This window comes from Bombina bombina, chromosome 6, assembly GCF_027579735.1.
Source record: "Bombina bombina isolate aBomBom1 chromosome 6, aBomBom1.pri, whole genome shotgun sequence".
NCBI lineage: Eukaryota > Metazoa > Chordata > Amphibia > Anura > Bombinatoridae > Bombina > Bombina bombina.
In genome coordinates this window covers 822,383,451-822,405,148 of record NC_069504.1, presented here as the reverse complement: position 1 = coordinate 822,405,148, position 21,698 = coordinate 822,383,451, and positions in this window count along the sequence as shown.

The following is a 21,698-nucleotide window of genomic DNA, read 5'->3' as shown; positions in this document are numbered from 1 at the left end:
AGCTCAAAACACGTAATCCACTTTATTGTAAAACTAATAGCGTAATCATAAAAACAGCAATAAGCAGTGCAAATAAATGCAAATGTATAACATAGCTATGGCCAGGATGGTGGGGCTGTTAGGAGCACTAGGAAGGGCTTGTCTGACACGTTTCAGCTCCTATGGAGCCTTACTTATAGACTGCATACTGCCCAATCCTATTATGCAAATTTATATAGGCTAACCTAACATGTGATTGGTTAATAAGGCCCTATCCTGCTGACCAATGGTTGAAAGGGTATGGGGACAACACTCAGCTGGTTAATCAACCTGTAGAGAGACACAGTACAGTGTTATCTAAACCCTGAACTGTTTTTTGTATATATACACATCTTTAAGGGCAACATAGGGAAACATACCAATATTTATGCTACTTACAATTATATGACCCTTATGTGTCAATTATTACCAGATGTAGCCAACATTTAATAGAAAAGTGCTAATAAAGTTAGCAACCTCAATATAATCTATTGGTTAAATGTATCACTACTTGATGACCTATAAGATGTTTGAAAAACTACTTGAATATTAAAGTGACAATATCATGATATTATAGTCTAGATATTTGTATATTCTACACATTGAACTATCTAACTATTGATTGTAATATTATAAATGATTATTTACACAGGTTATCTAGCCTCAATTAATGTATAAATACATATTTGAATTTAAGTCTGTTTCTATATTTAGACCTGATGGTTGCCTAGTCCCTAAAGTGAAGATCCAAAAAAAACTCCTTTTTAAGTAGGTCTCTGGATCTATCACCTCCACGGGACCTCTTTTGAATTTGGTCAATGACCGCCCATGTAAAGCCTCTTACATCGCCATGATGAACTTCAACAAAATGTTTAGCAACCCCTGTAGTTAGAATACCATGTTCAAAATCATTGAGATGCGCTCGTATCCTCTCTCTTGCCTCCCTAGAGGTACAACCTACATATTGTTTGTCACATGTTACACAAGTGATCAGGTAAATGATAAATGTGGATCTACAGTTTGTACAATGAACGTGTCAATACACTCTCTGAGTCACTGCAGATTGAAAGGTCTTACCTACGGTAACAAATCTGCAAGCCTTACAAGTACTATTACCACATTTAAAATGCCCTTTCTGTGACAACCAATGACTCTTCGGTTTGGGTTTCTTAGGTACTGAAGGGGATACCTGGTTCCCAATAGTTATGTTACGTTTGGGGACACAGAAGCAGCCGTCCCTGATGTCATCCTTCAGAATGTCATCTGCCAATAAAATAGGCAGATTTTTCCTAAGTATCTTACAAACTGCATAATATTGTGAACTAAATGTAGTCACAAAAGTGGGCTTGTTTCTTGTTGACTTCGATTTATGTATGTCTTCAAGCAGGATTGATCTATCTTTCTGCAAGACATAATTGAGGGCTCTTAAAACAGTATTCTTATTATACCCTCGTTCAAGGAATTTCTGTGTAAGAATTCCACTCTCACGAAAAAGCTGTCATCCTCAGAGCAATTCCGTCGCAACCTTAGGAACTGGCCCTTTGCTATCCCATAACTAGTATGTTTGGGGTGGCAGCTCTTTGCGTGAAGGAAAGTATTGGATGTTATCGGCTTAACATAAAGTGAGGTACTCACCCTATTCTCAATGGGTAGTCCTATCAAAATAACATCAAGATTAGGTATTTGAGTTTTATCAAAGCAGGAAGTGAAGCTTAATCTCACCTCATTACTATTGAGGTACTCACAAAAAGCATTTCTATCCTCCTGAGTGCCTGACCACACAAAAAGGAGGTCATTGATATAGCGTTTATAGCTAGTTATAGATGTTAGGAATCAGCATATAGGTGCGTCAATTCCCACCAACCCATGAAAATATTCGCATAGGCTGGTGCGAATTTCACACCCATAGCCGTCCCTCGCTTTTGTAGATAAAAGCTCCCTGAGAACTCAAAGTAATTATGCGTTAGCAAAAAGTCTAACACTCTCATTATATATTCTTTGAGGTCATCATTATAAATGCTGAATTTGTCCAGCATGTATTTAGTGGCTTCAATCCCTTTGTTATGGGGAATGGCTGAATACAGGTCAACCACATCCACCGTTAGCCAACACATATTATAATTCCAAGTGTGATTATGCATCAATCTCAAGAGATGCTTTGTATCCCTCAGATAGTATGGTAACCCAAATACTAGAGGCTGTAACAGAGATTCCAACCAATTAGATAGGTTCTCAGATAGAGACCCAATTCCAGAGATGATGGGACGTCCTTTCACCTCCTCCATGGACTTATGGACCTTGGGGAGGTGATGGAAAATTGGAACTACAGGATGTTTAACATTTAGATAATCAAATGTTTCCTCATCTATCAATCTCAAATGCCTACCATCATCAAGCAAATCCAGAAGGAGGGCTCCAAACTGCCATGTGGGATCCCCAGGCAATCTGGAGCATACGTCTCAAACCAATAATTGTCTGTCTGTTTCCAAGATATAGTAAGATTTGTCCAACACAACAATGGAGCCCCCCTTGTCGGATTGCTTGATAACTATATTGTCCCTTTGTTGAAGTTTCTTGAGAGCCAATCTTTGCTCACGTGTTAGATTGTCCTTGTCCCTAGTCTGGGTTTCTAATTCTTGTTTCTCTAGCTTAAGAAGATCCTCCTCCAATATTTGGCCTTTATGTTGTGCGGGGTAAAAGATGGATTTAGGCTTAAAGCCCATATGACTACCCACTAGTACTTGGTCTGCTAAACTTTCTGATTCTAATGTATATAGATTCAAGAAGTCCCTGGCTTCAGATGGATTGAGAAAATCATGTTGTGCACTGGTATCATAAACCAAAAATTCTTTCTCTGCTGAGGGGTTAAGTTTATAAAACTTTTTTAATGTGAGACCACGTATGAATCTATTTATATCAATTAAGGTATCAAAAACATTAAACCTTGTTGTAGGAACAAAGTTGAGACCCAAGCTCAAAACCTCCATCTCTAATGCGGTTAGAGTAATACCAGATAGATTTATAATATTGGATCCCTGTACTTGTTGGCCTGCCTGCCTCTCCTCAGATGATACTGGGCCCTCTGTATCCCTTGCCTCGCAAGCCCTCTTCCTCCTCCTCCTTCTCCTTGTCCCTGAACTAGCTGAAAAACCTGTTGACCTACAGCACCATCTACTGCCTGTACTTCTTGTGCTTTTTTATATTTATTACCCCTAGGTGGCTTTTAGGATTGTTGTTAAGCCCATTGGCTCACTAGATTGAATAGACTCAATGTTGTCTATAGTGGGTGCACAAGATGGAGCAGAGCTAGGTAAATAGGACAATGGGGAAGGGGGGTGAACATAAGGTGCATTAGGTCCAGATACTCGGGCAGGCATGTCTTCCTCATCTCCAGAGGATTGTCTACTAGACATGAAAGCCACAAAATCCTGGAGGTCATCATCCTCATTGGATTCTGGATCTGTGTCAGAGAAGGACACTCTCTTCTGTGTCTTTTTTCCTTCTTTGGGCTGTAGAATCTTTTTGTTACTTTGCTTTCTGTTCCTTGTATTTCTCTTTGTACTCCAATTGTAAACCTTGTTATTTTTGTAATCGTCCACGTCTTGTGAATAGTTCTTGAACTTTATAATGTCCAGTTCTTTTTTAGTCTTGTCCACTGTGAGTTGCAAGATACTGTCCAATTTGGAATAATCTTTATGCTCCATAAAGGTGTTAAGATCCTTTTGGACTTGTTCAATATTATCCCTGGCCTCCATCAATTTGACTTCTTTATGTTTGATGATGTGTCATCAGTCTTAAGGAGCATTCAGACAATATAGTATTCCATTCTGAGATGAACTTTTCATCTGTACTAATAAATGCAGGCAATTTTTTAATTTGAAGGCCTCTGGGGACCAGGTCAAGTGATATATATTTTTCCAAAGTCCGTTTATCCCACCATAGTTTATATTCTTTGGTGAGCGCCCTCTCCATTTCCATGAAGACATCTGATATATCCAGTAAATTCAATTTATTTTCAAAAGTTTCTTCCAGACTGGGTATGTTCCCCTCCAAATTAGCCACTGTTTGCATGGAATAAAAATGCTGGGCCATGCTACCTCTGCTGTAAGATATACTATTAGTTGTAAAGGAGACTGAAATATAGGCAAAAATCTCAGTAATTGATGCTAGAGGATGGTCACTGGGAGAGCCTGCATGATCCAGGGCCTGCTCTGAGAGTTATTCTCTTCTGGATTTGTCTGACTACATGGTCTAAGGGTATGTGGAGGACTTTATTTCCTTGGAGATATTTTTTAAATATACTTATAACGATATATATATATATATATATATATATATATATATATATATACAAAAAATGAAATTATTCAATGCTAAGAGAGTATGGAAAGTCTATTGGTCTTATTTCATATATATATTCCCATCCATTTACAAGAATATGTTTATAAAACAACAACTGATTAAGTGCAGAAAAGTCCCATACAAATTTAAACTGGATAGTCTATGGAGCTATAATAGTTCATATAGTCCGCAGTACTTGTTCCTATGTGCCACAGAGTCTGGCAGCCCATCTGGTAAAGAGCGGTTCCCCATAGAGAGAGATCCATCCTGAGTGTCTGAAAAGGTATAGAAGTAGACAGGCGCACAGAGGCACTCCTAGTGTAATACGTTCAATATAAATGTACACACAGAAAAAGTGAAATGTCCACACTCTCTTGGTTTAACCTCACGATATGAGGTATTTAGACAGCGCTTGTGTTAGTAATTATTCACTCCTTGTCGATTCCTCGGTCAGGTGTCCTCCCACACTTCTTTAGATAGCCCTGTTTCCTTTAGGATCCTTGAAGAAGGTGGCCCCTCAGAGATGCAAAACTTGTCCCAGTGTATAAGGGGTTAAAGGGAGTGACTAATACTTGTATAACCAGGATACAATGAAAGAAATGTACTAACACCAATATTATGTAAAACCAAGTGATTTAATATTACTTATACGTGTGCACATAAAGGACAATACAGCCAACTTCAAAACATAAGTAGGCAAAACAAAATACGTTAAAAAGAGCCGTAGTCAGACCTTATTTCAGGATCATTATTTTGAATCCTGTTTTTGCTGGCTAATTTGCTCTTGCAGAATCAATAAAACATATATTTATATGGAGCCTCAAAGAATCGTATCTAGCTGTTGCACCGTTTCAGTGTGTAATAGCTGATTCCTTACTTAGCTCCGCCCCCGCATACGTCACATCACTCAGCGTGTTCACACTCCATGTGTCAATCATTTCAGTCCAGGATGTGTTATCTCTGCCTCTTCAGAGTGCTATTCAGTTGCCAGCATTCACAGCTTTATACATAGTGCAATAATAAAATGTTCTAACGCATTACAGCATTTGCTTTTTGCACTTTTATATCCCTTAAATAAAGCCTACTAAAATGAATCTCTGTCCATCAGAGACATAAATCAGACAATAAATCAAACTACTGTCCGTTGCAGGTAACCAGCCCATTCATTAGAACAGGGTTCTTCAAGCCATGGAGACTGTGTGTAGTGTGTGTGTGTTATATGAGAGTGTGTGTGGTAAATTCTGACCAGGGAGATTAACAGCTCCTGCCCGTGCATGATTGACTGTGCGTGGGCAGGGCATGGTGTTGCACAAGAGTGCAAAATAGCGCTCTTGTGCAATGCTGAATTTTGGGGCAAGCTGGAGCGAACAGGGGTGCATATGTACTTTATAAATTGAGCCCTGTGTGTGTTGTATGAGAGTGTGTGATGTGTGTGTTATATGAGAGTGTGTGTTGTGTGTTTATTATATAAGAGGTTGTGTGTTGTATGAGAGTGTATGTGGTATGTGTGTGTGTTGTATGAAAGTGTGTGTGTTGTATAAGAGTGTGTGGTGTATGTGTTTTATGAGAGTTTGTGTAGTGTGCATGTGTAGTGTGTGATATGTGCGTGTTATATGAGAGTGTGTATTGTGTGTGTGTTGTATGAGAGAGTGTGTGGTGTGTGTGTTGTATGAGAGTGTTTGGTATGTGTTCGTGTTGTATGAAAGTGTGTTTGTGTTGTATAAGAGTGTGTGTTGTGTGTGTTATATGAGAGTGTGTGTTGTATGAGAGTGTGTGTGTTTTATGAGAGTCTGTGTGGTGTGTGTGTTGTATGAGAGTGTATGTGGTATGTGTTTGTGTTGTATGAGAGTGTATGTGGTATGTGTGTGTGTTTTATGAAAGTGTGTGTGTGTTGTATAAGAGTGTGTGGTGTATGTGTTTTATGAGAGTGTGTGTGATTGTGTGTGTATATGTTGTATTAGAGTGTGTGTGGTGTCTGTATGTTGCATGAGAGTGTGTGATGTGTGCATATTATATGAAAGTGTGTGGTGTGCGTAGGGTTGCCACCTGTCCCTTAAAATACAGAACATTTATAAGTTACACATGCTGCAGGGTGTGCAGGGAGGAATATGAATAGTGCTGTCCAGAAACACAATACATGTTCCTCCCTGCACACCCTGCAGCATGTGTAACTCATAAGTGTCCAGGAAAACATGGCTGAGGTGGCAACCCTAGCGTGTGCGTGTTATATGAGAGTGTGTGTTGTGTGCGTGTTGTATGAGAGTGTTTGTGGTATGTGTGCGTGTTGTATGAAAGTGTGTGTGTGTTGTATGAGAGTGTGTGTTGTATGAGAGTGTGTGTTGTGTGTGTTGTATGAGTGTGTGTGTGGTGTGCGTGTTGTGTGAGAGTGTGTGTGGTATGTGTGCGTGTTGTATGAAAGTGTGTGTGTTTTGTATGAGTGTGTGTTGTTTTTGCTGTATGAGAGAGTGTGTGGTGTTTTTGTTGTTTGAGAGTGTGTGTGGTATTACCTTTTACAACACTCTAAAAGTTTAACTACAGTCAGGAATAAAGTACGTACACATTTTACTCACTTTACTATCTTGTTGTATATTACTTCAGAAATGTTCATACCAAGCATAAAAATAGGGTCACAAAGGTATGTGGTATCATTGCACTGGGTTTTGGGAACAAAGTTTAAATAATCCTGCACTAGAACATTTTTACTAAGGGAAACTACAACCCTGTAAGAAAAGTGCAGAATTTTCAACACATATTTCTACTTAAGTCCTGACTCTCTAACGCGTTTTCAAAATGATACTATTTCTGGGACTTATATGAAATTTATCAAATTAATTTAATGTTCAACCTTCATTGCTATTCAGTTAATGATTTTACATATCCTTTATAACTGAATGTGTCTGTATTCATTCTATTGGAAAATTGCTGGAAGAGTTAAAAGTGCAAACTCAGAAGAAATTCACTGAGCTCATGACAGTGATTTACATTAATCTTCAAGCTACTTGAAAGAAATAGAGTCTGTCATTTCACTATGTAGAATATTGAAGAATTGTGTAAGTTATGGATGAACGTACATGAAACTTATCTGTAACAACAACTATTATAAAAGGCAGCACCTATCTTTAAATAGTCAATAATTAAAAAAATAAAATAAATATATATTATAGATGCTACCAAACTCATTTTTTTTTTCTTAAATGATTTATATAGAGCATGCAATTTTAAGCAAGTTTCTAATTTACTCCTATTATCAATTTTTCTTTGTTCGATTGCTATCTTTATTTGAAAAGCAGAAATGCAAAGCTTGGGAGCCAGCCTATTTTTGGTTTAGCACCTGGGTAGCGCTCGCTAATTGGTGGCTAAATGTATCCACCAATAAGCAAGCACTTTCCAAGGTGCTGAATCTAAAATGAGACAGCTCCTAAGCTTTACATTCCTGCTTTTCAAATAAAGATAGCAAGAAAACAAAAAAAATGATAGTAGGAGTAAATTAGAAACTTGCTTAAAATTGCATGCTCTATCTGAATCATGAAAGAAAAATTTGGGTTTAGTATCCCTTTACGGTCAAAACTTTCCAGTATAGAGGTCTGAATTTTTTTAAAAAAAAAACATTAATGAACCCATGCACATAATAAAGCAGATAATTGAAGACATTAAATTATAGAAAAATGCAAAAAAAAACAAGCAAAAAATAAATAAATCACATAAACCTTGTCCCTCCCTCATCCTCAAGTTTCCCTGGTCCCAAATATTATACTATCCTCTAATTAAAAAAAAACTAGATATGCTTGACATTTAACAAAAGAATACAATTTAAATACAAAAAAAAAACAATTTATATAAAGTTCAAGCAATAATAATAATAATAATAATAATAATAATAATAATAACATATAAACCTAGTGGTGCTAGTCCAAGTCCATCTCCAAGTAGAAAAGATATCTATAGTGTATCATCTAGAGATACCATCAGCTCTGTTGTTACTTCTGTTTAGCACCCCTCAGAGGAACCATACATCCAAGGACTTACTCATCTTCCATCCACCCCCTGGGGAGGTTAACACAAACCCATCACACTTGGCCATAATACTTATACAATGAGAAAAAAAAGTAACAAGGATGCCAAGGGACTCAAAGCCAAAGTGGTTTATTCAAACGTACAGGTGCGGCACTAAAACAGTGTGCAAGGTAGGCAGGATCTGACGCATAATACTTATAACTAAAAAGGCGAGGAGGACTAGAAATCTCATCAGCAGCTGTGAGGGCAAAAAACTTCCACAATTCCTATGGGAGGGCTCCACAATGACAAGCCTACCTCCTAAAAGCCCCACCCACCAGGAACCATTAATGAGGTCTATCTCCACCGAAGGAGCCAAATCCCCTTCCTTTAACTCCTGCACTGGGGCAATTAGTATTAAGGAAACTGAACTCTGGTCTTACTATACAAATTAAAAGTAATTAAACACCCCATAAGGATTTCAAAATGATGGCAGGTTTTCCTAGCATATATATTGAATAGTAAAGTAAATAAATAATACAGAAAATTAATATTAGGTACAAAACATAGATACATATAGATATGGTAATATTACAAAACATAATACACTGATACAAGTCATCATAAAGGCTGACAAACTTGTACAAAAGAAGTCATTCTAGATAATTCTTATACAGTACATGTAGTGTATAAATGTGAATCTATTATGTTCAGCTGCAAATAAGGACATTAAATACCTTTCCCTTTTGTGTAAAAAAAAAGTGCTTTCTCACAAACTTCCTAGAGAAGCTAAAAGCATTATTTATGTAAGAACTTACCTGATAAATTAATTTCTTTCATAGTGGCAAGAGTCCATGAGCTAGTGACGTATGGGATATACATTCCTACCAGGAGGGGGCAAAGTTTCCCAAACCTCAAAATGCATACAAATACACCTCCCACCTCACCATACCTTAGTTTAATGTATAGCCAAGTAGTGAGGTGTATAAAAAGGAGTAAAAAGCATACAAAAAGAGGAACTGGAAAAAATAATGTGCTTTATACAAAAAAATCATAACCACAAAAAATAGGGTGGGTCGCATGGACTCTTGCCACTATAAAAGAAATTTATTTATCATGTAAGTTCTTACATAAATTAGGTTTTCTTTCATGTAAAGTGGCAAGAGTCCATGAGCTAGTGACGTATGGGATATAATACCCAAGATGTGAAAGTCCACGAGTCACTAGAGAGGGAAGGATGAAATAAAAACAGCTATTTCCGCTGAGAAAATAAATCCCAAAAATAATTGTTTTCTTAAAAATTTCAAAAAACGTCAAATCAAAGGCATTAGAATCAAGCTGAAACAACTGCCTGAACAACTTATCTACCAAAGGCTATTTCCGAAGAAGCAAACACATTTTTTTTTTAAATTTAGAAAAAAATTATGCAAAGAAGATCAAGTTGCTGCTTTTGCAAATTTAATCAACCCAAGCTTCATTCTTAAGAGCCCAAGAAATGGCAACTGATCCAGTAGAATGAGCTATAATTCTCTGAGGCGGAGACTGCCCCGCCTCCAAATAAGCTTTGTAAATCAAAAGTTTCAACCAAAAAATCAGATAAATAACAGAGGCTTTCTGAACTTTTCTGAAGCCAAAATAAAACAACAAATAGAAGACCTTCTGAAATCTTAAGTAGCCTCAAAATAATATTTCAAAGCTCTTTCCTTATTGATGTTAGAATTCCCAACTTTAGGCAAAAATTTAAATGAAGTCCCCAAAACAGCGTTATCTTGATGAAAAATCAGATAAAGAGACTCACAAGAAAGATCAGACAATACAGAAACTCTTCAAGCAGAAGAGAGAGCCAAAAGAAATAACACTTTCCAAGAAAGTAATTTAATGTCCAGAGAAAGCATAGGCTCAAAAGGAGGAGCCAGTAAAATCTTCAACACCAAAATTGAGACTCCAAGGATGAGAAATAGATTTAGAAACAGGTTAATATTAATCAAAGAGCAAGTTTTCTCTGTGAAAAAAATCACAAAAAGACAAAGGCGCCTCCTAGTGTAATACAGTTGGTGAAAGAGATTTGATAGGTAATCAAAAAGGTACTCACAAGTGGAGCAGCACCCAATTGTGCTAAATCAAACAGACTGGGATCTCACAGTGTCCCAGCTCACTGACACTGCAAGGAAACTGGTTTCTCCAATGTCTTGCCGGACTGACAGAGCTCAGACTCTCACAAAGAGGTTTACATAAAACCAAATTTTATTAATAAAATAAAAATCTCAGTGTCTCATGACACTAGATATTAAAAGAACAACAACGCGTTTCTCAGACTGCTGTCTGTTTCATCAGCAGTCTGAGAAACGCGTTGCTTGTTCTTTTAATATCTAGTGTCATGAGACACTGAGATTTTTATTTTATTAATAAAATTTGGTTTTATGTAAACCTCTTTGTGAGAGTCTGAGCTCTGTCAGTCCGGCAAGACATTGGAGAAACCAGTTTCCTTGCAGTGTCAGTGAGCTGGGACACTGTGAGATCCCAGTCTGTTTGATTTAGCACAATTGGGTGCTGCTCCACTTGTGAGTACCTTTTTGATTACCTATCAAATCTCTTTCACCAACTGTATTACACTAGGAGGTGCCTTTGTCTTTTTGTGATTTTTTTCACAGAGAAAACTTGCTCTTAGATCCTGATTTCCCTGACAAAGCAGCTGACTCCAGTCATCATCTGTGTTCCTGATCATTGATCATCCTGGTATTTGATCACATTCATCATTTGGGACTATACCCACCCCAATTGGGACATTTACCATCTATATAACATTGCAGAAGAAGACAGCATTTCCAGATAAGAACCTTTCAGGAATTTCTTATTACTGTATTTGTTATTATTTGTGTTGTATCCTATGTTTCTCATAGTCCCATATTTATAAGAATTGTTTCATTTTTGTTTACATTATTCCGTATAGTATATTTTATTATAGTTATTATATGTAATATCTTGTTCTCTTCTCTCTTAGCCTATTTACATAATAATCATATAAGGTCCTGTGCGCCCCCTAGTAGTAACACACCCTTAGTGTTACTGATTGTTTCTTTTAATATTAATCAAAGCCTAAACAAAACAGTGAATATCAGGAAGTTTAGCAATCTTTCTATGAAAAACAAATAAACAGAAAGAGCAGAAATTTGTCCTTTTTTGCAGACAAAACCTTTATCCAAACCATCCTGAAGAAACTGTAAAATCCTAGGAATTCTAAAAGAATGCCAACAATAATCATGAGTTGAACATCATGAAATATAGATTTTCCAAACCCGAAAATAAATTCTCCTTGAAACAGACTTATAAACCTGTATCATAGAGCTAATAACTGAGTCAGAGAAACCTCTATTCAATTTCCATGCCTTCAAATGTAGAGATTTGAGAACCTGATGGAAAAACAGCTCCCCGAAAAAAAGGTCTGGCCTAAAAGGAAATGGCCAAGGCTGGCAACTGGACATTCTGACAAGGTCCGCATACCAAAACTTGAGAGGCCAAGCTGGTGCTATCAGAAACACATAAGATCATTCCATTATGATCTAGGAGATCACCCTTGGAAAAAAAACCAGAAGCGGAAAAAAGTAAGCAGGTTGGTATAAACCAAGGAACTGCTAGAGCATTCACCATCTCCGCCTGAGGATCCTTGGACCTGGAAAGGTATCTGGAAAGCTTCTTGTTTAGACGAGAGATCATCAGATCTATTTCTGGAAGCCCCAACATATGTATAGATACAAAAAGTTAAATTACTGCTCTATGATATTTAGAAACTTGAAAATAAAGCCACAGCTTTGGGGATTTTCCTTATATCCCCATACAAAGAAACTTGATAGCAATTATAATTAAATGTGTGGTAATACACATGGAATTAAAAGCCATGGTGCTCTATATAGAGCTAAATAAGTGCAGTATCTGGATGTCTAGTATAAATAGTATATTTATTTATGACAGAGTTAAAATTAAAATAAACCAGTTTAAAAACATCCAAAGCTAGCAATTGATATTGATAAAATTAGATGTACAAAATACAGAAATACAGTATACAAAATATAAAATGCTACAAGAATACAATGAGATCCTATTATGCATATTCACAAAGCATAGTGTTGGTATATAGGAGGAAAATATTCCAGGGACAACGATGGGCTGCAGGTAATGAGCTGGTTGTGGAATAACCACAGATGGAGATAATTTGATCCCGGAATCCTGTAATGAGACAGGGGGATCCTTGTCACCAAGTATAAAAGTACACAAATTAAGGTGTTATTAATTACTTACACCGGATAGGTGCTTTGTGTCCTCATAGATGTCCCGTAAACAAATAACTTGTTTCAAACTTCAAAGCCGAAAGTCTGTCAGCGTGTGTGCAGTCGTTCAAGTGGTTGCACCACAATGTAGTATGCTGGACTACTAGTATCAGGTGTAGTCTTTGCAGGAATGGATCGTTGTGGCTACGGAAGCCGAAGCAGGATAAAAACAGAGCAACATGTTTTCGGCAGAGGTGCCTTTCTCAAGCTCAGAAAACAATAGTGGTCTGAATGAATTGAAATGTGAAAATAAGCGTCCTGTAAGTCTATTGTGTACATGAAGTGACTTTGCTAAATAGAAAGGCAGAATAGTCCCTATAGTCACCATCTTGAAAGTTGGGACTCTTACAAAACAATTGAAAAATTTCAGATCCAGAATTGGTCTGAACGAATTCTTTATTTGGGACAATGAATAGATTTGAATAGAAACCCAAACTCCGTTCCTACAGAGGAAATGGAACCATCACCCCTGAAAACTCTAAATCTGAAACACATTTCTGAAAAACCTGAGCTTGCACAGGGTTTGTTGTAACATGGGAAAGAATCTTCCCATGGGAGGTTTTATTTTGAAACCTATTCGATACCCCTGAGTAACAATACTCTGAATCCACTGATTTTAAACAGAAACTGTCCAAATGTGTTGAAAATAAATTAAATCTGCCCCCCCACCAGTTGAACTAGTTTAAAGGCCACACCTTCATGTAGTCTTAGGGGCTGAAAATAGTTTAGTTTATAAGGCTTGGATTTATTAAAATTCGGAGTAAATCTCAAATTAGAGTCAGAGGCCTTAGGGGAATGAAAAAACTATTGGGATCTTAAAAAAAACCCCTTAGATTTCTTATCTTGGGGCAGAAAAAACTCCCTTTCCCCCAGAAAATAGAGGAGATATTAAGATCCAATAGAAAACCTAAGAATTCACTATCCTAAAGTAATAAGATAGTAATCTAAATTCAAACACCATATCAGAGATTTAAGCCTTAACAATTTTCTAGTAAAAAGTAAAAGTAAAAATGGCTAAAAACAAAGATTTAATATCAATTAAAATGACATAAAATATAGCATCACAAATTAAATGATTAGCATGTTGAAGTAAAAGAACAATGCTAGTCAATTCAAGATCTGATAACTAAGCAGTCCAAACAAAAAGTTGAAACAGCAGCAACATTAGCCATAGAAATGGCAGGTTTAAAAATATTGCCAATATATAAATATGCTTCTCTAAGATAGGACACAAACTTTCTATCTAAAGGATCCTTAAAAGAAGAAATATCTTCCATAGGATAGAAGTATGTAAGAGAAGAAATAGCCCCACCTTAGGGACTTTTATCCAAAACTCTAAATTAGCCATAGGTAAAGAATATAGCTTTTTAAACCTTGAAGAAAGGTAAAAAGAAGCACTAAGTTTAGATTCCTAACTAAACATATGATAGCATCTGGAAAAAGAAAAACTTCAAGAGTAACCTCAGTAGCTTAAAAAAACAGAATTCAAACATTTGCTAATTCTTGTTATCAAGAGGACTAGATTCCTCAATACCCAAAGTAAAGAATACTTCCTTAATAAAGAATGAATACATTCAATAGAAAGGTGGAATTATCAATATCAGTCTCTGAAATAGGATCCTCTGTGTCAGAGAAAACCTCATCAGCAGAAATACTTCTGTATGCTGTCGATCAATCCAAACTTCATTAGATTTATGAGGTTAGGAGGCGGAATAGCAGTCAAAGGCCTCTATTTAACAAAGTCTGCCGGCCCTGATCTGACAGTGCGGATCAGGTCTGCCAGACCTCGCTGAATGCGGAGAGCAATACGCTCTCCGTATTCAGCATTGCACCAGCAGCTAACAAGAGCTGCTGGTGCAACGCCGCCCCCTGCAGACTCCCGGCCAATGGGCCGCCAGCAGGGAGGTATCAATCAACCTTATCGTACTCGATCAGGTTGATTTCCGGTGATGTCTTTCCGCCTGCTCAGAGCAGGCGGACAGGTTAGGTTATGGAGCAGCGGTCTTTGTGACCGCTGCTTCATAACTGCTGTTTCTGGCGAGTCTGAAAACTCACCAGAAACACGGGCCCACAAGCTCACTACGGAGCTTGTTAAATGGGCGCCATAGCCTTCTCTATGTCTGTAGCAATATAATCCTTTATATCTACAGTAATATCATGTACATTAGACTATGAAGGTTTTAACAGTAAATGTATTTATACTATAGAAACATTATCAGTATGAAATAATATAACATAAAAAGTGCCACATATTTCAGCTGAAGAAATAAAATCAGCTAATTTAACAATATACACACTTAGCTTTGGTAGAAATTGTGTACAGGCAGTTTAATTCCTAAAGTAACATCAGAGGCAGGATCAGTTTGAGACATCTTGCAAAATGTAACAAAAAAGAAAAAATAACATTTAAACAAAATATCCAATTTTTTCAAAATAGCAGTTTCAGGAATGGGAAAAAATGCTTATGCTAAAATACCTAAATGAAAATAAAATCAAAAGCAAACATCATAGCCCTCTGTAAACAAATGAGAGCAGAGAGCAAAAGAGGGAGAGATTTAATATAACAAATTTTTGGTGCCAATAATGACGCAAGCAAAGATGACACAAATGCAGAGAAAAAAACTTTTGGCGCAAAAGTTAACAAGAAATGACACGACTTGCGTAATAACAAGCGCGACTTCGCGCCAAAAAAATTTGCGTCAACAAAGACGCAAAAAATGACGTGACTTGTGTCACAACAAACGCAACCTCTGCGCCAAAAATATTTGCGCCAAGAATGACGCAATAAATAGAAACATTTTAAGCCATCGCAATCCTAATATGCCTGCGAAATTTAAAAAAACAAGTCCGAAGTTACAATTAGCTGGAACCCCAGGTAAGAAAACAATTACTAAATTTCTCCCAAAACATAATTTCCATGCTGAAACTGTTAGACTGCAAAGGGAAATAAACATAGACCTGACAAATATATGCAATATATCTTAAAACATTAAATTATAAAGTGCCAAACATAGCTGAGAGTGTCTTAAAAAATAATATATACTTATCTGAAGACACCCATCCACATATAGCAGACAGCCAAACCAGTACTGAAACATATCAGCAGAGATAATGGTGGAGGAGTATAATGTTGATCTGTAAAGGGAGGTGGCAGATGAATCCCCATGACCGAATTTACAGAGAGATGATGTCATGTTAGGTGAAAACATGACATCATCAGTCAATACTCCCTTCACATCCCTCAGACAAACACTGTACTTTGAGAGGAATTGTGTAATGCTCGTGGGATACTCCTCTATCACACCGAACTCGGCCAGTAGTCTTGTTATCCCGGCGTCGAGCCGGAATGATAGGGAATCTCCCAGAGTAGAGACATTTAGTAAGATGAGGAGGGGGGCACTCACCATAGGCAGGACAGTCCCCAGTGGCAACAGCAGAGCCAACCAAGCCAAATCACTAGAATGGTCAGACAGGCAGGATTTGGCAACAGTAAAGCAGTCCAAGGGCAAACCACTAGAATGGTCAGGCAGGCAGGGTTTGGCAATGGTAAAGCAGTACAAGGGCACACCACTAGAATGGTCAGGCAGGCAGGGTTCGGCAACAAAGAGGCAATCCAGAACAACAGGGGTTAATAAGCAGAGTAGTCAGGCAAGCTTAGTTCAACAGCAGTATATCAGCTCAGCAATTTAGGGGTTAAACAGGCAGAGTAGGCAGACAGGCAGGGTTCAGCAGCAGTATATCAATCCAGAAATTTAGGAGTTAAACAGGCAGAGTAGTCAGACAGGCAGAGTTCAGCAGCAGTATATCAATCCAGCAATTAAGGGGTTAAACAGACAGAGTAGTCAGAAAGGCAGGGTTCAGCGGCAGTATATCAATCCAGCAATTTAGGGGTTAAACAGGCAGAGTAGTCAGACAGGCAGGGTTCACACACATTAAGGCAATACAGAGTAGTAACGATTTATCACACCCAGGAGCACACAAAGTAACACCTATACTTGGGCAGTGAAAAATCGTTTGACTAGGCTTACATAGGCACAGGATTCACACCACAGATGTCCATACCGGCATCAGAAGAGAGGAGCGTGCGGCGATGATGTCAACGCCGCCCGCATCCGGATCCTAAACAGCCCCTGGCAACGAGCAGGGATGGAGACCCTGCGTCCCTAGCTAAGGCTAGAGCGGCGTGGCGTGACACAGCCCCCTTCCCAAGGGTTCCCTCCGGGAACCAGAGCCGGCCTCAAAGGATGAGCAGCATGGCATCTGGAGACCAAAGATGGAGCATGCACATCACGGGTAGGAACCCAGGAACGATCTACCACAGAGTAACCCTTCCAGTGTATCAGATACTGCAGTTGTCTGCGCTTGAATCTGGAGTCCAGGATCTTAGCTACCTTATATTCAGGGTCACCACGGACTAGGAGTGGAGGAGGAGGAGCTTGAAGACGGGTGTATCTATTCTTGATGTAAGGCTTGAGTAGTGAGATGTGGAAAACTGGGTGTATGCACTGGGTTTTGGGTAAGGCCACTTTGTAGGCAACAGGAAACAGTCTTTTCAGGACTTTGTAAGGGCCGATAAACCTAGGCCCCAATATATGACAGGGTTGACGTAGACTAATATGTCGAGTAGAGACCCAAACACGTTCACCCACTGGAATGGCACGTACAGAAGCTCTATGACGATCAGCAAACATTTTATATCTGGAGACAGCTGAACGTAGCTGAGAGCGAATATGTTGCCAATAAGTGGTGAGTTCAGTGACGTGTAGGTCTGCAGCAGGAACCCCAGTGGACTGAGCAGAAAGAGGGAAGACACGAGGTTGATACCTTGCTGTGACTTGAAATGGAGAACATCTAAGAGAAGAGTGCCAATGAGTGTTTCTTGCCAGCTCAGCTAGGGGTAACAACTCAGACCAGTGGTATGGCAAGCATTGACAAAGGCTCTAAGGTAGACTTCAAGGTCCTGGTTTTCTTTCTCAGTTAGTCCATTGGTCTGAGGATGGTAGCCAGAAGACAAGGAAACAAAGGTTCCAAACAACTTACAAAAGGCTCTCCAAAAGGTAGAGATGAACTGTGGACCTCTGTCGGAAACAATGTTCACAGGAATGCCATGAAGTTGTACCACATGCAAGAGAAAAATAGACGATAATTCTTGGGCAGAAGGCAGTTTGGTTAGGGGTACAAAATGAGCCAGTCTGGAAAAGTGGTCCACCACAACCCAGATAACTGTATGGTGGTCAGAAGGAGGAAGGTCCACAATTAATCCATTGTTATGTGTGTCCATGGTTGTTTGGGAATGGACAATGGTTGGAACAAGCCAGGAGGCAAGGATCAGGGAATTTGTTGGCAGCGCAAGTTGTGCAGTCTTTCACATAATCCTGAGCATCAGACTTCATAGTAGGCCACCATAGGTGTTAGGAAAGACGCTTAAAAGTCCTAGTCAAACCAGGATAGCCTGAGAATTTACTATCATGAGCCCAGGATAGCATAGGGGTGCGTAGGTTCAGAGCTACAAAGAGGATATCGGAGGCCACAGGGGCTTCAGGAGGTTTACTAGACTGGGCACATTGCAATCTTTGCAGAAGGGTGGTATTTAGTTGAGCAACCACACATGAGGGAGGTATGATGTGTTCAATAGGAGCTTCAGAGGAGTCACTTGAGTGAGGGAACTGACGGGAAAGGGTGTCTGCCTTCTTGTTCTTGGTTCCAGGAAGATAAAAGACCACAAATTTAAAGCGGAAAAAGAACAAGACCCACCTGGTCTGTCGAAGATTGAGTCGATGAGCAGTCTCTAGGTAGGTCAGATTCTTGTGGTCAGTGAAACTCTGAATGGGATTGGCGGTGCCCTCTAACCAATGACGCCATTCAGTCAAAGCCATATTAATGGCTAAGAGTTCCCGATTACCCACATCGTAATTCCTCTCAGCAGGAGTAAAGCTACAGAGTGTGACTTGGAAGTCAAAGGATCCCTTTGGGTTAGAACTGCTCCAGCCCCTATCTCGGAGGCATCAACCTAGAACTGCAGTGAGTTTAGTAGGATCCATGGCAAAACCTTTTTACGAGATTACATAACCAAGGAATTGGATCTGAACTTGATCAAACTCACATTTTTCTAGCTTGGCTACCAAAGAATTGTCTCTGAGACGTAGAAGAACTTGTCTCACATATTTATGATGCTCCTCTAAAGTGGAATAGAAAACAAGGCTATCACCCAAATAGACAATGAAAGTGCGGTTGAGGAGGTCACGGAAGACATCGTTGACAAATGCCTGGAAGACTGCAGGGGCGTTACACAGCCCAAAAGGCATTACAAGGTAGAAGAGCAAATTAAACCTTTAGCTAGATTCTCTTGGATTTACTCCTCCATGGATTTGGTTTCAGCTTTGGAGAGTGGATAAGTTCTCCCTTTAGAAAGTGGGGCTCCGGGAAAGAGGTCGATTTTGCAGTCATAAGGACGGTGGGGCGGCAGCACGTCGGCTGCTTTTCTCTCAAATACATCTGCAAAATCTGTATATATTGAAGGAAGGTTTGGAGGAGTCTGTATACTGGCTATAGGGATATGGAGCAGAGGAGTGACTTTAGCAAGGCAGGAGTGGAAACAAGAGGTACCCCAGGAGGCCAGTTGTCCCTCAGCCCAGTCGAACTGTGGATTGTGTACCCAAAGCTAAGGAAGACCAAGGATGACAGGCTATGCTGGGGAATGAATAACCTCAAACTGCAGCTGTTCAGTTTGAAGGACTCCCACAGTCAGGGTTAAAGGTGCTGACTCAAAATGTATCAAACCTGAACCAAGGGGGTGCCATCCAGAATAGTTTTTTTGAGACAATGTATTTTCTGCAAAAAAAGGAAACCAGCTTGAATCATGAAACGGTGATCCAGGAAGTTTCCAGCTGCCCCTGAATCAATGAAGGCTTGAGTGTGGACAGTATTCTGAAGGAAAGTAAGGGTGACAGGTACCAGGATCCGAGAGGAGTGAGGGGATTTAGTAGAGATCATGCTTAGAGGTACCCCTGTGTTATCACCTAAGCATTGGCTTTTCCCGGCCGAATGTCACAGTCCTTTAGTTGGTGGGTGTTGGTGGGTGTTGGACCCACAATAAAAGCATAGTCTCAATCTCCTTCTTCTCTGTCTTTCAGACTCTGAAAGCGAGAGTCCAGACTGATACAAAGCATCCAAAGAAGAAGGAATATCACGATAAGTGAGTTCATCTTTGATGCGGTTTTATGCAGATCCCTCCTAAAGGCTACCTTGAGAGCACTGCCATCCCAAGTAGTTTTAAGTGCCAAGGTGCGAAACTCGATGGCAAATTGTGCCACAGTTCTATTGCCCTGGTGGAGGTCCAGGAGAGAAAATTCTGCAGCAGAGGTATGGCCAGAAGTTCCAAACACAGAAGATAATGCAGAAATGAAATCTTTAGCATCATGCAGGAGTGGAACATTCTGTTCCAAAAGGGGAGAGACCCAGGCTAGGGCCTTGTCTTTCAGTAAGGAAATGATAAAGGTGACCCTTGAGTGGTGAGACTGAAAGGTGTGAGGATCATTGCGGAAGTGCAGCCTGAATTGGTTAAGACAACCCCTGCAATCAGTAGTACCTTCATACTTGTCAGGCAAAGGTATCCGTGGTATACTTCCAGAAGCAGAGTAAGAAGTTGCAGTACTAGGAGGGCGGCACTCACCACAGGCAGGACAGTCCCCAGCGGCAACAACAGAGCAGACCAAGGCAAATCACTAGAATGGTCAAGCAGGCAGGGTTTCGCAACGGTAAAGCAGTCCAAGGGCATACCACTAGAATGGTCAGGCAGGCAGGGTTCGGCAACAAAGAGGCAATTCAGAACAGGGGTTAATAAGCAGAGTAGTCAGGCAGAGTTCAGCAGCAGTATATCAGCTCAGCAATTAAGGGGTTAAACAGGCAGAGTAGTCAGACAGGCAGGGTTCAGCAGCAGTATATCAATCCAGCAATTCAGGGGTTAAACAGGCAGAGTAGTCAGACAGGCAGAGTTCAGCAGCAGTATATCAATCCAGCAATTCAGGGGTATAACAGGCAGAGTAGTCAGACAGGCAGGGTTCAAACACATTAAGGCAATACAGAGTAGTTACGATCTATCACACCCAGGAGCACACAAAGTAACACCTATACTTGGACAGTGATAGATTGTTTGACTAGGCTTACATAGGCGCAGGATTCGCGCCACAGACGTCCGGACCGGCATCAGGAGAGAGGAGCGTGCAGCGATGACATCAGTGCCGCATGCTTCCGGACCCGACACAGCTCCTGGTAACGAGCAGGGAAGGAGACGCCGCACCCCTAGCAAAGGCTAGAGCGGCGCAGCGTGACAAATTGGGCTTTAAAATGCTTAGAAGCACCTTTCACAGAAGAAAATCAAGCATGACTTGCTTCACCATCCTCCAACAAAGGCAAAGTTTGTAAAACTGAGGTATGAGTGAGGTGGGAGGTGTATTTATAGGCATTTTGCGGTTTGGGAAACTTTGCCACCTCCTGGTAGGAATGTATATCCCATACGTCACTAGCTCATGGACTCTTGCCACTTACATGAAATAAAGGCAAATTATGCAACCTGCAAATGCTGCAAAACAAATAGCTGGTTTAGGCAATTTGCAGCATTTTTGAAACCTAGATGATTGGTTTTGGTTTTTGGCCTCTCTAAGGAAAGTGAGACAATGTTTACACTAAAGTGAAAGGCATTTAATGTCCTTTATGGGAAATAGTAGTTCAAAAACCTCTGGGGCCCAAGGTTGCCAACCCCTGCTTTAAGGTATAATGAGAAAGTCAGATCTCAAGGGTTAATACCCACCAGGCTGACATTTAACAGTTTATTTTTATTATCAAGAAATACAAAAGTATGCGACTTCTAAATAATTGTTGTAAATACAAATCTAGTATACTGTATCTAGCTGTGCAGGGTAATCAACACTAAAGGGTTAATACCCACCAAAAATATGTTCCTTTTTTGGTCTATAAACTATAAATTAGTACCACGTATCATATTCTTTGTATAGTTTAGCG